Raw genomic sequence first — 7421 nt, forward strand, 5'->3', positions numbered from 1 at the left:
ACTTTTTTGCTAGGCCGTGTTACATTTTGTGACTCTTTTGGTATATTTTATGAATTTAGGTTTGTCAATTTAATTTCCTTTTTTTAAAAAAAAAATTTAAGACTTACAAAAATAACAAAACAACATCATTTTTGGGACACTTAACGAAGCAGTTCAAGTAGACAATATGACCGTATTGAATCAAATTCAAAATTATAGGATTAAAATGAATAAAAGTTCCTTTGAGTTCTGCAATTTCTAGTAACTTATTTAGTTTATTTTTGCTACTATTTATGGGTTTTATTGTACTTCTTAGTATTATTTCAACTAATTTTTACTTTACTTTACAGTATTTTCAGCAAAAAGTTTTTTATTTCAACAAAATAAGCAGATCCCAAACAGATATAATAAAAGTTTGGCTTAAAAATCATGATTGCACTAAGGGTATTAATTTAGAATATATTCATAATCTAATAACATTTATTTTTTCAAATAATTCAATTAATTGTGTATATTTTCAAAATGATAAATACTAGTCTTATCTCAATTAGGTGAAACATTTTTGTGTAGAAGAAGGATTTCTTTCCCGCTCCATTTTTCACGGCAATGGTTCCATTTGCGGACCCCCAGCCAAGTGAAAATTGTGTATGTATGAACTAATTAAAACCGCGTTGGTCTCTACCAAAAATTAAAAAATTATAACCGCGTTGGTCTCTTTTGGTGCTTGTGTCCTCCTCTTCCTCTGTTCTTTCCTCGTGCTTTGTTTTTGGCTGTAACGTTTCTTTCTTTTATGAATGAATATTCATTTTCAAAAAAAAGAAAAAAAAATTATTGACAGCGGTGGACCGTTGGTTGTGACTTCTTCAGCTTCTTTGTGCCTCCGATAACATCACCGTTACTAATATCAACACAGGAGTTCATTGTTTTGTTGGTTTGTTTTATGATTTTATTGAGATTTTTAATTGGATGTTGACGTAGCATTATATTATAATTTAAACTTGTATATAATTATAAAAACGGAGAGAAAATTTAATTAGATTCCAAATTAAATTTTAATTGTGGGCTAATTTTGTGCTATGTGTCCACTTAATTTTTTTTTTTAATATTTGTGCTAAGTGAGTTAATGACTGCAAAATACTAAAAATCCAATATTAATGAACTAAAAAACTAAAAAAATAAAAAGTAAAAAACCAATCATATTTCTATTTAACAAAAATCACTGCATGTTCTATCTTATTAAAATTTAGAATAAAAATGATCATAAGTAGTAGTATTAAACTTAAGAAGAAATTTAAACATGCATCTAATAAAATTTATTTTTACAAATAATTCAATTAATTGTGTATATTTTTATGGCAAAAAAATGTGTTTATTTTTAAATTTATCCATGTATATGCACATGTTACAAACTACTATTGTTAGTAATAAGTGAGTAAAAATCATGTCTTAATGCTTCACTTTACCCTATTAATTGTATTTTGCTCCAAAGTATTTTTTTTTTTTCAATTTATAAAGTAACTTAATCCTTTTTCTTATATATAAAAAAAGATATATGCAAGTCTTTTTTTTTTATTTTTTTATTCATGATAAGTATATGAAAAAGTGGTATTACGCCGATTAAAATTTATAATTAAATGATTAAAAAGTTGCAAAATAAAAAAAATGGCAAATACCTCGAATTTACCTTTTGTTTTATTTTTTTAAATAGAAGAATACCATGAATATTTACTTGAATAATGTTACGGATCTATTTTTTTCTATCCCATTATAAATGGCCATATCATATCACTAAATTTATGTAGTGCATTCAAAAAGAGTAATGCATTATAAAAAAAAAAAAAAAAAGTAATGCTTTAACCACAAATTATTTTACAACATTTTTACAAACTGTTGATATAACTAAGTTTTATTAGTTTTCATCTAAGCCCAGCTTTAACGCTACTTTTCATTTACCAATAATCACTAATTACATTAGTAGTTTGTAATAATTTTTGTAAAAAAATTTATATCTCTAGTATTACTCTTCAAAGAGTCCAATTAAAAATAGCCATCTACTTCTTAGTAGGTCCCATTTTTAATAAGAACAACTAAAGCCTTGTTTTTATTCTTAAGAGAAAAAAATTGTTGTAATTTGAAATAATCACTTAGCGCTTTTAAACCTAAAAAAAAAAAAAAACCTTAACTTTTATTAGGTAGCATATGGTTTTTGTGGAGCCAGAAAATCGGGTGGCCTCGGCCCACTTCAACCCAGACCCAAATGGCCCACGCCGAGGAAGCATGATGGGTCCGAGGATGACCCTATCCTCGGTCGTCCGAGACCTCAGTACGAAGAAGGGGCAAGCCCTGGACGAACTGTCACCTCGGCATTGAATACGCTCACCTAACCCTTCTGGTCGCATTAATGAGGATGTAACCCCTTGGCAGGGCAACATCGATCAGGGTGAACCACTTGAGCATGGATATGACCTTTGATGGGATAGACGGTCAGGTGGAAGACCAATAGATGACCAACAAGAGGAGGGAGAGAGGGATATATAAGAAAGGTGAGCAAAATGTAAAAGGGGGTTTTTTTTGGGAGAGGTTTTGAGGAGTAGAGAGAAGGGAAAACCTCCTCGGTCATGAGCCGAGGAGCATCTCCCAGTTGTAAATTGTTCTAAGTGTTTTTCAGTAAAAGAAAAAGTAGTTACCTCGCTCTGACCTGATGTGGGCACCAAGTCCCAAAGCCACCCAGACCTAGACTCCCACTTACCACCCCCCTGATTGGACCTTCCGTAGCACTCAACGCGCCCTGACTCTGCCGAGCTGCCAACGAATGTGGGCACCAAGTCCCAAAGCCACCCATACCTAACCTCCCATTTAGAGAAAATCCTACTGGACCCTCTGTTGCACAAACATGAGAAGCATTAATGACCCTCGCCTGAGCTGAGCACTATAAATAAGAGGGAAGGAGAAGAAAGAAGGGGGTTTTTTTGGTGAGAAAAAGGGGAGAAAAAGAGAGTCCGGAGAGCAGTTAGGAGGAAAGATTGTGTCGCCAAGAAGGAGAAAGGTGATCTCAGTGAGTCCTTGGTTGTAGGATCACCCATAGTAGGAAATTCAGCCTTACAAACAAATTAGTTGTGAGCCCAAGTGGGGCTGAGCCCATTGGCCTCATTTGCGACCCGCACAATAAGTATATGAAAAAGTGGTATTACTCCGATTAACATTTATAATTAAATGATTAAAAAGTTGCAAAATAAAAAAAAAATGGCAAATACCTCGAATTTACCTTTTGTTTTATTTTTTTAAATAGAAGAATACCATGAATATTTACTTGAATAATGTTACGGATCTAGTTTTTTCTATCCCATCATAAATGGCCATATCATATCACTAAATTTATGTAGTGCATTCAAAAAGAGTAATGCATTATAAAAAAAAAAGTAATGCTTTAACCATAAATTATTTTACAACATTTTTATAAACTGTTGATGTAACTAAGTTTTATTAGTTTTCATCTAAGCCCAGCATTAACGCTACTTTTCATTTACCAATAACCACTAATTGCATTAGTAGTTTGTAATAATTTTTGTAAAAAAATTTATATCTCTAGTATTACTCTTCAAAGAGTCCAATTAAAAATAGCCATCTACTTCTTAGTAGGTCCCATTTTTAATAAGAACAACTAAAGCCTTGTTTTTATTCTTAAGAGAAAAAAATTGTTGTAATTTGAAATAATCACTTAGCGCTTTTAAACCTATCTCAGAAAAAAAAAAAAAAAAAAAAAAAAAAAAAAAAAAAAAAAAAAAGCTCTAGAAATGACGTCCTTTGAGTCTCAGGAAACGGTCTCTCCAGGAGGAGATGAATCTGAGAAAGGTTCTCTTTTTTGGAAAGGCCTGCAGCCTCATCATCAATTTCCTCTACAGTAATATCAGCCCAGATGACACAGGAGCAGTAAATTTTCTATATATGTATTTCCCTTTGAACTTGGGTCGATCTGTATGGGATCGATCATGAAACTATGGTTTGTTTGTGTTAAGCATATGAATAAATCTAGTGACATGCCCAATATCACAACATATTGAAGTGATTGACAATAAGAGTTTAGGCACTTTTTTTTTTTTTTTTTTCAACACTTCTAGTTGATTTTTTCAAAAAGTTACGAGGTAAGAAAATGGATGTGTCGATATTGTTTTTGTTGAAATATTCTAACTTTGAAGGACTTGCTCTGAATTCCGGGAAAATTTTAATGACCTGAAAAATAAAGCTCATATTTTGGGTCTTATTTTAGGAAAGTGGTGGCCATGGTGGAGACCTAGAGTCTCAACAAACGGTATTGTCAACGGCCAGCATAGCTCCAGGAGCAGATAAAGTTGACAAGGGTTCTGTTGCTCTAGACCTTGTTTCCTCAAGGACTTCTGATATCAGCCAGGATGACTCAGGAGAAGCAGTAAGTACAAGTTCTCTATTTTCTCCCCCATGGATCTATATATGGTAAAAAAGTATACCTTTAATTTCTTTGAGCTTGGCTTATTTGTTGAGCTCTCACAAGCCAAAGCCATGTAAAAAGAAGAATGAAAAACCGCTGCTTTCTTGTGCCCTACTTGTAGATGAATGAGCTTTAGTTCTCTTTAAGAGTCAAGAGTACAGTCACATGTGATGTTAATATACTCTAATTGAGCCACATTAACGTTCACATCATCATTATTATTTTTTTTTTCCAATTTTTCTATAATTTTTTTTAACATTTACTTTTTTTTTTAATAAATATTTATACTTTCTTATCACCACACATCCTTAATACGATGGTCACTCTACAAGTATAAGTGTTTGTATAGTGTAGGGAACAAGAGTTGGGATTCAAGTTTTCAGGAGAGAGTTTTACACACATATACACTTAGATTAGAGTAGAATTCTATCTTGTATCAAAAAAATATTTACACTTTCTTCAACCTTTCTCCATCCCTTACTTTTTTATCTCTCCACTACCCTCTACCTTATCTTTTCATCTCACCACTACCCTCTACCTTAATATCACTCTTCATCTTTCCATTCATCTTCATTTTTTTATTGTCCTTTCTTATCTACACTCTCTTACTATAAATTTGTCATTCTTTTTTCTATTCTTTACTTACTTTTCCCTCACAAAAAATGTTCTCTCTCTCTCTTTCTCTCTCTCTCTCAATTTTTTGGTGGATTTTTTTTTTCTTGCATCTCTATGTTAGGTTGATAAGTTGTTATGTTCTTTAGAACTTTATATTAAGTTGATGTGATTTAGTTTTGTGATTTAAGTTTTTTTTCTCTCTTTAATTGTTAATTTTATTACATATGTTTTTCTTTAAATTCTTAGTTTGTGTGCTTTGAATTCATCTATTTAGTTGTTCCATATATGTTATTTTTGTATAACATGACATTTGTTCTATGAAATTCCTTTTAGACTTGATACGCTATCTTTTCATTTGATTTTTTTTTTCTCTCCTCATGTGTAGTGATTGTCTTCTAACAAATACTATTCTATTTACATATTTAGAAATCTATAATGCATTCATGTTCTTCTTATATCGTGATAAATCTGAGTAGTTAAATAGTATTGTTATTTAATTTACTACTACAACATACTTTTTCCTGAAAGTTACATCTGAATATTTCAAAGCTCATTTTCATGATTACTCTTTTGTGTGGTGAGTTGAAATATTGTTGGGTAATGATGTATGTTAGATTGTATGTGTAGCCTCTTGACTTGCAAAGAGTAAGTACTGATTTATGCTAAGTTTTTGTTATTGATATCCTTTAGAGCTATAATGGTTGATAGGTCTAATGAGACTCCATTAATTTACGTGAGGCCTCAATCTCACCCAAATGTCAAGCAATAAAACAAGACAATTCATGTTCATCTTTAAGATTTATTTATTTATTTTTTTTTAAAAAAAAGGTTAGCTTTCTGGTAACCACCAATTCATTTTGTTAACTCAATATCAGAAAGTAACTTTAATTTAGTTATATGGATAGGGTTTATCATTTTTCATGTTGCAAATATATATATATATATATATATATATAATGTTTTAATTAAATAAAAATAAATAAAATTTTCCTTATAAAATCGTACTCATTTTTTTTTATAACATTTACACTTTCTCTAACAATTTTTTATTTCTTTTACATTTTCATTTCCCCACTACCCTCTACCTTAATAGCATTCTTCATCTTTCTCTTTATCTTTATTTATTTTGTTTCTTCTTATTCTTATCCTCTTATTATAAATTTTTCATTATCTTTTCTATTCTATATTTCTATGCATAATTTTCCCTCACAAAAAAAGTTTTTTTCTCTCTCAATTTTTTAGTAGATTTTTTATTTTTCTTGCAGTTCTGTTTTAGGTTATTAATTTTGCATATTTTTAAGAACTCTACTTTGAGTTGATGCAATTTAGTTTTGTATTTTAAGTTTTTTTTCTATTTTCTATTTTGTTTTGTTAAATGTTATCCTATTGCATTATAATGAATATAATATTATTCTATTATATAGCATGATTTGGATAATTTTACCATATAAGAATTTTACATATGCTACATAGACAATAGTAAAACAACAACAACAACAACAACAACAATAATTATTATTATTATTATTATAAAAAATATATATTTATGTGATAATTTTAAAGAAATTATTACGCGCAGCATGCAGGTCTGCAACTAGTACTAATAATACTTGTGATTTTTTGAAAAGTCAAGGGACACAATTCCCCCACTCCCCTCGTCCCTCTCTCTTGCCCCAACCATGGGTGTCTACGATGCCCCAAAAATATAAGAGATACCATAAAAGAGCCATATATTCAATCAGATTATTTTATTTTCCTTGCAGATGATGAATATAGAGTTGAAAATTTTAAACAATCCAAGAACTACCTTGATGTAAGGTAACTAGAGGTTGGCATTGCTTTGATAATTGATATGGACATCATGGAAAACCACCAAAATATCTAAACGTGAGGCCCCTATTGCTTCATTGAGATATCAAATTATAGTCCATATTTATCCTTGGCTCTTAAGAGACCTTTATCAAGCAATTCAAAGCACACACGCACACACTCTCTCGAGCCCAGCCAAGCTATTTGAGCTTATCACTCAGGCCCGTAGGTCACATCAGTGGAGTATGCTCACCGATCTCGCCCACTCTCATTTCCGTAAGCCACAGGTACTTTTTCCCTCATGCACACTACAAAACGCGGGCCCATTAGGCCGCGTTTTTTTGGGCCGCGTTTATTAAAACGCGGCCCAAGCCCCTAAGCTATGGCCCCGTTTAAAAACGCGGCCTAAGGACCTTGCTTTTTTTTTTTTTTTAAAAGCTGAAGCAGTAAAACGCAAACCCTCAAACAGCACTCAAACACTCAGACCTTCTCAACTTCAGCCCTCAAGCCGAATAACCTAAGCACTGCAAACACTAAAAAAAAAAAAAAAAAA

Source organism: Quercus suber, unplaced genomic scaffold (assembly GCF_002906115.3).
Source record: "Quercus suber isolate HL8 unplaced genomic scaffold, Cork oak 2.0 scaffold_193, whole genome shotgun sequence".
Classification (NCBI taxonomy): domain Eukaryota; kingdom Viridiplantae; phylum Streptophyta; class Magnoliopsida; order Fagales; family Fagaceae; genus Quercus; species Quercus suber.